A 10146-nucleotide genomic window follows, 5' to 3' on the forward strand; every position below is an offset into this window, starting at 1 on the left:
TAAAATGTGCTGGAGGTCTTTCAGGATTATGACCTTGATGATTCTCACCTTCGATTTTCATCTCCCGCTCTCATCCCCCTTCCCTCCTGCAAAGGGACGCACGACTCTCACCTTCGATTCTCATTTCCCCTCCCCCCCCCCCTCCCCCTATTATTGTAAAATCAGTCAATCTACATAGGACGTGCTTCTTTGCAGGGGGAGGAGGGGAGGGGGAATGAGAGTCGAAGGTGAGAGTCGTGCGCCCCTGAAGCAGGGGAAGTCGCTGGTGAGAGTCGCTTCTCGTGAAAAATCCTAATATATATTTTAAAGTAGAGAATTTTTGTTTTATGTAATAGAAAAGAGATTTTATTTTTCAAATTTTATTCATAACTTTTTAATAAAGGACGAGCGATGGTCAAAACTTATTGGAGATCACTCAGGGTCATGACCTTGATAACATATGCCAAGATCATCAGAGAAGATTTTCCTAAACAGGAGTTTTATCAAAAATTTTATATGTCGCAAATATAATTACTGAACTGTATAAGTACTGAGAAGTACTAAGCATTTTCAAAATATTTCATTGGTATTGTATATGAATAATTAGAACGAATATCATCGCATCCAGTTATAAAATATTATGAATTCGAAAGAACCAGAAGATAAAAAATTCATTGCGTGTCGCGAATCTTTTTTTTATATAAATTTATTCCGAGAGAGTTCTATTAAATCGAATATTCTAGGATATTTACACAAATCTTTGATATCAAATTAGAATATTATAACGGAATATTGTGACAAATATTAACATTACTATAATTACAAAACGATTGTCTTATTGAAAATTGATACAGAAATCGATAAGTCGGTCGAGACAGAAATGCGATTTATATGTATGTTATAACTTATAATATTTTGACTAAACTCTTAGCGTAAGATTATTTATTTTATATTGGAATCATAAATAAATATTGTATTGGTTAACAATATTTATTCAAAAGTTAGTCACGTAGAAGTAGATTCGTCAGAATGTAAAGTGCTGTTTTAACATTTGCTTTTAGCAAGAACGTTAACGTTATCATCATTAAGAAATTTAAATTCGATTATCGATACGAAATCTATGAAAAAAGATGGTACATATTATAGAATGGAGAGGTAATAGATAGGTATAATATATATTTAAAAGATATAAAACATAATATATATAAAAATGTGATATAAGATCCATTTTATCATACTTGCAAATATATATGTATTGTAATACAAGCATTATTTTAACATTACTGTACATCTGTTCAGTGTGCTATCGAATGATATGATATTCATTTTACCCAAAAAAAGAAGCAAAATTAATTGGCTACGAAAAATCGATTTCAAGAAAATATTGGAGATTTGATTTTAAATGCATTTAAATCTAAGCCAAATTTTATCGGTCAGGTAAGGAGCTTCGCACAATAAAAGGAACAGAGAACAGAGAATAAGAATTTCAACATATCAGAAATCATGTATTGTAGAATATATAGTTTCTGATAGGTTGAAATTCTTATTCTTATTCTCTTGTGCGGAGCCCCTAATGCTTTCAAACAATGAAAATTACTTTATGCTAAGCGAATAAAGAGCACAAATACATTTGTTAAATATAAACAATGTCAGAATAAAATATTATACTAGATAAAACATACAACATGAAATATAAAAATGATAAATCTATCTTTCAAATGTACTTCATCTCAAGAATTTATGATTGCATCAATATAAATAAATGCTAAGAACGGGATACACATAATAGATGTCTTACGTGTGCATATTACTATATTGCCTTTTTTTACACCTACTTTCTTTAGCCAATAGCGTAAAGTGTATATTATGGCTGAAGAAAGAAACTATAAGGGAGATATACGAGTAGTTACAATTTGTACACGTAATATGTTTGTTATGTACATTCCATTTTTGTTATCTATTTTTATTGGTGTTATCATAAATCCTTGGGATGTAACTTATTTTAAAGGTAAATTTATCATTTTTCGAAATTAGTATGTCTACCCTTGGGGAACCCATACATATATTCATTGATATATTATATATGGAACTGCCGGATCCAAACGGCGCTGGTGGATCAAAGGTCTTGCAATCACCAGATGGAGCTATTTTCGGCAAAAATCGCGTATGTGAACACAGGTGAGATTGAACCCGGATCTACAGATCACGAGTCAATCGTAGCGAGTCACTTTGAAGATATTGTTATTCAATTATTATAAGATGAACGATGACTTTTTGCAATTTTTCAAAACATTCCTATCATTCGAGTATACAGTGCGTAAATTGTTATAATTACACTTGTAATCAAGGATAATGAAATTGCAAAAATTGAAAACTAGTAATGAAATATGAGTTATTTTAGGTAGATCATAAATGTCCTGGTTATTTATCGACAAGAGGCAGTTGTTGCCAAACAACCTACTTTTTTGTAAATTACATAGCCAAAAATGTTCAAGTAGCATTGATAAAAATAAAGAAAAAGTAGTTTCCAAACGAACTTGGCATAATTTGTTGCAAAACTCGTATATAGTTTATATCAGTATATAGTTTAAAACAATATAACGTATGTGACACAAATATTGGCTCAATAATGCATAATAGCTTATTTTTAATTGATAGAAGTATTATAACTATGATTTATAATATAAACAAAATTTAGAAATTACAAACCATCGCAAATTTTTAACAAAGAAGCACTAATATAACGCTATTGCATCCACAGCATGGTGTTTTATTAATGATATCAGTTGTTATAGTGAAAACGGCAAAATTAACATAGTTTGTTCTACGTTCGCAAATCTACTTAAATTGAATATAAAAACATTACAATCTCAGCGAATAATATCGAGTAATTGTTATTATGTCATCCGATTGTATCCGAGGCCATTGTAATAGCTGTGAAACATCTTAAAGATGATCAGCAGAGTTTAAATCGGAATATTCGAATCGAAATAAATTGAGTTAAAATCGGAAGAAAAGGTATAAAACAGGTTACTTCTTTTCGTAAAGTAAAAAAAAATTTTAAAAGTTTACATTGTGCCTAGATGACCAAAAAAAAGAACTAATGGAATTTGTCGCAAATGGATTACTTGATAATGATAAACTATGCTTCGTTACAAATGAAATTCAACGGCTTGCTAATGGAAATGTTGACATACTCTATTCATATGAACGTGGGTTTACTAAAAATTCGTACAATAATCGATAAGACAATCGAGACAAAACGACTTATACAAAATGGTAAATATATCCAATAATAAATTCAAGATTATTACACAATATGTTTCATTTATTATGTCTTCATTTTAAAATCGATAAAAAAAAAGTTTTTTGACATTATCAATAATTTGACATTCGTTTAAAAATTTTTCGAGGAAAAGAAATAATTACTATATCAATATTAAATAACAAAAGTTCCAAATTATTCTAAATTATTCGATTGTGTATATTGTTATCTAGCTTTGTCTAAATAGATAAGCTAAATGCTCAATACATTCTAGAGAGTCATACACTGAGAAAAAATATAGTTAATTTTAATAAATATTTATTTCAATGCCAACTAAACATTTACTTACAGTAAGTAAATATTTGTTCAATAAAAAAAATGATTGTTAAATCAAATTAATATTTCTTGTCAAATAAATATATTTTTATATTTAATAAATATTTAGTTGACAGTATTCAACCAAATAATTATTAAAATTGACTATATTTTTTTTCAGTTGTGTGTAGTTGTATTTGATAAAGCATAAAATTTGAAATAAGAAACAAAGAGAGAATAATATATATATATATATATGATAAATACATGTAATAGTTTTCTTGTTTTTGTTTTTACATGAGATAAAGAGAGATAATAAGAACGAACAACATCGAATAGAGTACAACATCGATAAGACAAACTGTTTTGTATATAAGGTACAGTCATGAACGGTTGCAACATTTTTTTCGATGGATTCCGGAACTCAATCTTGCTCGCAGAAAGCTTGAACGTTTTAAATTGTTAGGTCCATAAATAAGATCAATCGCTGATTATATCAAACTATATTCTGAAACTCGTCGAAAAAATGTATTGCAACCGATCTGTCCAAAACTGTGCAATCAATTTTTGTTGATATGTGATTAAAAAAATTTTCTTATTTTCTCATTAAAAAATTATGTTGTTCTAATTAAAATTTGATTATTCTAACAAATATTTTTTGTTATTCTAATCAAATTTGTCACTCTAATCAAAATTTAAGATAATCAAATTTTAGTTAGGACAAAAGAATTTTTTAATGAAAAAATAAGGAAGTTTTTGTTAGTCATATATCAACAAAATTTTGGTTGCTATGTACAAAATGATTTCTCTCTGTGTATAGTTCAAAATTTTTTACTTTTAAAGTCTTGTATCAGATTCCCTTAATGATAAATTGCAATATTAATTTTTTAAGCTCGTTAACGAAGAAAAATATAATATAATAAATATAATATAATACGCACGTAGGTAAATATTTTTACAAAATTATTTTGATTATCACATCGTTTGTAAAATGGATGAAGGGAGAATCACGAAAATATGTCGGCAATCTTTTCATCTCGATGTGAGAGGATCGCGGATATTCGCGCAATGTTCGCGATGAAGCTATTAATAACAATCTATCGTCGATCGTAACGTCTCACATTTGCGCGAATTAAACGCAAATAAAAGATGAAAGATATAGATCAGACGAACACGCGCGCGCGCGCAAAAGTAATCACCTGCAATAAATTGCATTCCTCGGCATATATGTCTAAAAAACGTCATAAAAAAACATCCCATCAATCTGCGCTGAACTATAGACGATTTAAGCTTACGAAAGTTTCAGACAGTTCTCATCAAAAATTTAAAAGATATAAATACAAAACAATTTCTTCGTGTTAGAAAAAAATATTAATAAATAAGTATAACCTCTTTCGCATTGATGACTTTCTATAGATGTATAGAAGCTTGCAATATTCCTTCTGTATATATTATCTCGATTATCATTAAATCTTTTATACGAGCTACATATTACGAAGTGCGATTTATAAAATTTATACTATGTTGATATCAAGGAAATAAATCAGCAGATCAAGCTTGCCGCCCATTTATGTTCGATGTATGCGCATTCAAACGCTTTACATAGATTCGAGTCGAAATTTCGGCCGCCCCCGGGAAAGTTAAATGCTATCTTGAAGTGACGGCCAGTAATGGAGGCGGATTACAATTTTCTTGTGCCTCAAGATTTCATTGAATATGATACTCACCCTCCGGCCATTCGAACGATAGCCTTCCTGCACGAGATTCGGGATATGTAAAATAGGGATCATATACGGGGTGTTCCGTTTCTTTTCCTAAATATAAAATCTCTAAATGCGACTTACAAATAGTCCTATTCGTCTTTCAAATAATTCCGTAATGACAGAAAAAAATAGCTTCTTGGAATTTTATTAAAATTTTACATATTTTTTAATTAAAATATAAAATATAAAATTTTTAACATACTTCAATATAAGTTTTTTTTTGTATTTAATTATATAGAATTCAGATATAGATCTTTAATTAAGATGTAATTCAGAGTCTTGGTATCTAAATTTTTAAAGTTGCTTGTGTATTAAATAAATTTCAAAATAGATAAAAAATGATGTACAATTATACATAATTTTTTACTTTAAAATTTATGATCTATGCATAATTTTAGATGAATACAAAGAATGTATTCATCTAAAATTATTTGAAAAGCAAACTTTTATTACTTCTTTGCATTTTAAGTTTATTTTTCCAAGGTTTCCTTTTTTGGATCTTCACTTATTAAAGACTTGTTCAACTGTGATACTTGTATTCATGTGCATAATTGATAAAATCATTGTAAAAACCCGAAATTTTGTTAAGAAAATATTGATTTCACATCAACTACAGAATAGAAGATAGTAGCATCTTTGCGACACCTCGTATATAAATGACATGCATTTCACAAACCGGCGATAACAGTCGCGTCCCTTATAAGTCGATGTCGCGACACCAAATCCACTCGATCGTCGCAAACTTGCACTATAATGTGACTTGTAAAACGCATAAGAGAAAGCGGTGTTGTTTAAAGTTTAAACGCGCCATCGCAAATTCTCGCGAGCGATTCAACAAGCTTGCTACCAAGTTCTAGCTCGGTCTAATGTCCTCGCACGGATTTCCACTCCGTCTGAAATTCGTTCGCGTGTGTCTAAAAACAACAGTTGGCTCTGTTCTATCTGTCGGTTCTAGGCTAGACTGATACAAGAGAGGAGACGATCACAAAGCCGGATGAGAGCTTTGCTGTTAACGTGCTAACGTGCGAGTTTCACGCGAAAACGAAGTAAACTTTCGCGACCGGCCGACTGGTCATAAATATTCCCGGACAAGATTGCAACGATAAATTCGCAAACTTTCTCGATCTAGTGTTTTAATGGCCACGACGAATCTTTAGTGATTGCTCATCGCCGAATTGCATACGGAATTTTTGACCAAAAGCAGAAATGTGACTGTCTAGGATCGTGATGATCTTGAATCCTCTATACCTTAATTTCTTTAATAAATTAAGCAAAATCATGTTTTGATAAAAAAATGAGGATAACAAATTTAACACATTTACTAAATTATATATACATTTTTATTTGTTGTTACTTTTGAATCTTATCGGTAGTAATTTAAAAACCATTTTGATATGTTAATTAAAGAGGAAAATAAGATTTTTATATAAAAATATTTTTGGAATTTATTAAATGTAATATAATTATCTACTCAATTATCTACTTGCAAATATTTTAATTAAAAAGAATCTAAAATTCCAGATTCATCCAAGTATTTGTCATTAAAGTTAAAGAGACGTAGTTTATTGAAATGTTTTATTGTAGTATTGTGTGATAAAATAATTAAAATAGTAAAATGCTATTTATTATCTGAAAATTTATTCTTTAGGTATACTGATAAAATATACACATAAAATGTACTTGAAGCGCCGATCGTCAGTATCATCGTCGATATCGATGTTTTTTTTCAGAGATATCAGATTTTCACAAGTTAAGACATGAGAAGGCTTTTCCAGAATAAGATTTTCAAACTGTTGGGAGTAGTAGGATGTCTGGGAATAAAAACTCTTTCTTCGATAGTCGAGTCTTCGAAAGGGGAAAGTCGAACTAGAAGTCTCGACTAGATCGAGAAGGTGCGGTTTCCACGCTTATCGAAGCGCAATTCCCGTGCAATTCCTATACGTGCTCCAATCGCGAGCTTTGATATAGGGCGAATCGATAGGTCACGCTGATAGCCGGTTACTCACAGGGATTCAACAAGAAGGAATCTCTTTCCGATTAGCAACTCGCACTCTCACCTATATAAGCGGAAGATTAAATTGAACAACTTTTCAATGATAACGGAAAAGATTATTTTTTCAGACAAGATTAATTCTCCTTTTGAATCAAAAGCATTTTGGAAATCTTTGTCTTCCGAAAGCGTTTAGAAGATATGCATGTTTCATGTCAATCAATTGAGTATAAGAAAAATGAAATAAAATTGATGCTTATCAAAATTAAAGAATTCATTTTTTTTCTAATATTCTTTCGTTATTCTAATACAATAATATTATGTATAATTTCTATACAAAAAAAGGTATAATGTATAATTTTTATAAAAAGAGATAGATATAGAATTTGTATGTTAATAACAGCATTTAGTATTTTTTTAAAGAGATTAAGTTTATAAAGAGCTTTTGACCTAGAATTATTAATAATTTAGATATCTTTTTTATTTATGAAAAATCTTAAATATTAGCTGAATGATTTTGAGATATTCTGCACACAATAAATTCGGCGAAAATTCATGCATTATTATATCGTAATAATGAGCAGAGGAGAGAACATCTGGGAATATCGTGGCATCAATTTCTATTTGATTAATAATGAATGAAAGCGCAAAGCCGAAGCAAAAGGGGTTTCGGTCATGATAATGATAAGAACACACGAGAGTGCAATTGATGGTGCAAGCGATGGGTACAAGCGAGCTAATTTCGACCGGCCAATAGCCCTTGAAAATGCCGATCCAATTAAGCCAGTGCATCGCGTTCATTCATCGCCAATTTCCGCGAGTTAGACTACAGACCACTATGTAATAGTTCCCATTTCGCGATCATTTCGACATGTATCGAATATAGAGTATTTTCATAGAAAGTATAGCAAGATATATTTGCTTGGTAATATTCGCGAATTTGTTCCGTCATAAAACTATATAAGACAAAACTTTAAAAAAATGTGTTCATTAAAGTATTAATTGAAAAAATTATAGTTTAACACAACGTTGTTAAAATAAAGAAAAATATAATAAGTACACTATTAAATTAAAATTAAAATAAATCTAACGTTTATGTAATAATTTTGAAACTATGTCATTAATGAGACGAATAGTTAAAAAAAGATTAATAAAATTTTCTACTTTAATTATTCTTATAATCAGGTTTTGCGTTATTTGAAATTCTCTTAAAAATATAATTCTTATATAAATATTATTCTTATATATTTGTTAACGCAGAATGAATTAATTTTGTTATTATTGTAAGATATTTAATATCAACAGCAAAATAATATCGTTTTGTTAAATTTTTGTTTGAGAAAATTCTTCCATTCCAAAATTTATCTAAGACTTTTTTGTTGAGCAAGCTTTCAAACATCCGGTACAATGTAATGCCGCCAACACTTCGCAAGCGCGTTAATAATTCTTATCTTTTTATCTAATACTATCCGAAAGAGAAGCTCGCCTCTCGAGCTACAAGGACAGCGACGCTTGAGAATATTTCGCAGTCTTTCCTCTCGACAATTCTCCATCTCCCTCGATCTTCAGCTCCTTTTCCTCGGAATGTATTCGAGGATGCAGCATGACTTCCGGCAGACGAGCGGAAGTTGCGGAGAAAACAGAGTGGAATATTTAAGATGATGTACAATGAAAAGAGAAAGAGAGAGAAAGAGAGAGAGAGAGAGACACGCGTGAACAAATTTTCTTCATGATGAAACGCGAGAGAAATGGATCGAGAAGAAGAGGAAAGGAAAAGAAGGGTCATCGTTAAGTCGATGGTGAAAGCAAACAGAAGGTAGCTAAAGAAAAGTCGGTCGTATTTTCCGTTCCTCAGATAATCTCTTTTTCTTCCGGCGAAATAAGATTGACCCATACCTCGTTAGAGAATCATTAACAACGCTTGCATTGCCACTTCCGACAGATAGAATTCCCCATTTCCTTCGCGGTTCTTTCTTCATCTACCGTCATTTTCACCGCGATCGATACAAATTCTCAGATCTTTATCTTTATAAAGAGATGTAGTATGTGTTATATAACAAAGGAAATAAATTGTCTCTCAAATTTTAAATCTTTTTACTCGCTAAATTAAAGAAAGCAAAGAAATATCACTGTTGTTATTATACATATACTTTTTCCTATAAAAAATATATGTAACGAGAAAATTAAACATTTCTTTTTTTTTAATCTGCTAAAAAAAAAACTCAGAAATTCTTTGACAGTCATATCATATTTTTCTAGAACATTTTATTTTTTCTTCTATTTAATATTAAGTATCTTCACATATATTTGACAGAATATCTTTGAATATATATTTTCCTCGATACATCGTGTTTTTTAAAGTTTTCTTGGCTATTACATTATTGAACAGTTCTATTATGAAATTCTCTTATGTTTCTGTCACATTTTGGCATACAATGCGATCCATACAAATGCATCACTGGTTCTTGTCATGCTGACTTGTCCGTTTAACCGCTATGATACGATATATCGCTATGACAGCGATATGTTTGCGTCCGCGTCTCCGAGAGAACTTCAAACGCTTCGCCTAATTACAGTCTAGACGAATCCCTCATTGTACCTGCTGGCGTCTCTCTTGGTGTTCTCTTAATGATTAGCGCGCTCGTGACGACGACGAAGAGATATGTACATGGCGTGTCACGTAATTCTAGCTGCGAACGCAACCGGCAAGCTTATTGCTCCGAGAGGTTAAGCTCGAACGAAATATCGCTGCAAAGCACCTTTGGCATAATCCTGACTTTCGATCATGTTTAACTTGAATCGTACCTTTGTTTCATATATATATATATATATAT

This window comes from Atta colombica, unplaced genomic scaffold (genome assembly GCF_001594045.1).
Source record: "Atta colombica isolate Treedump-2 unplaced genomic scaffold, Acol1.0 scaffold27, whole genome shotgun sequence".
In the NCBI taxonomy this organism is placed as follows: domain Eukaryota; kingdom Metazoa; phylum Arthropoda; class Insecta; order Hymenoptera; family Formicidae; genus Atta; species Atta colombica.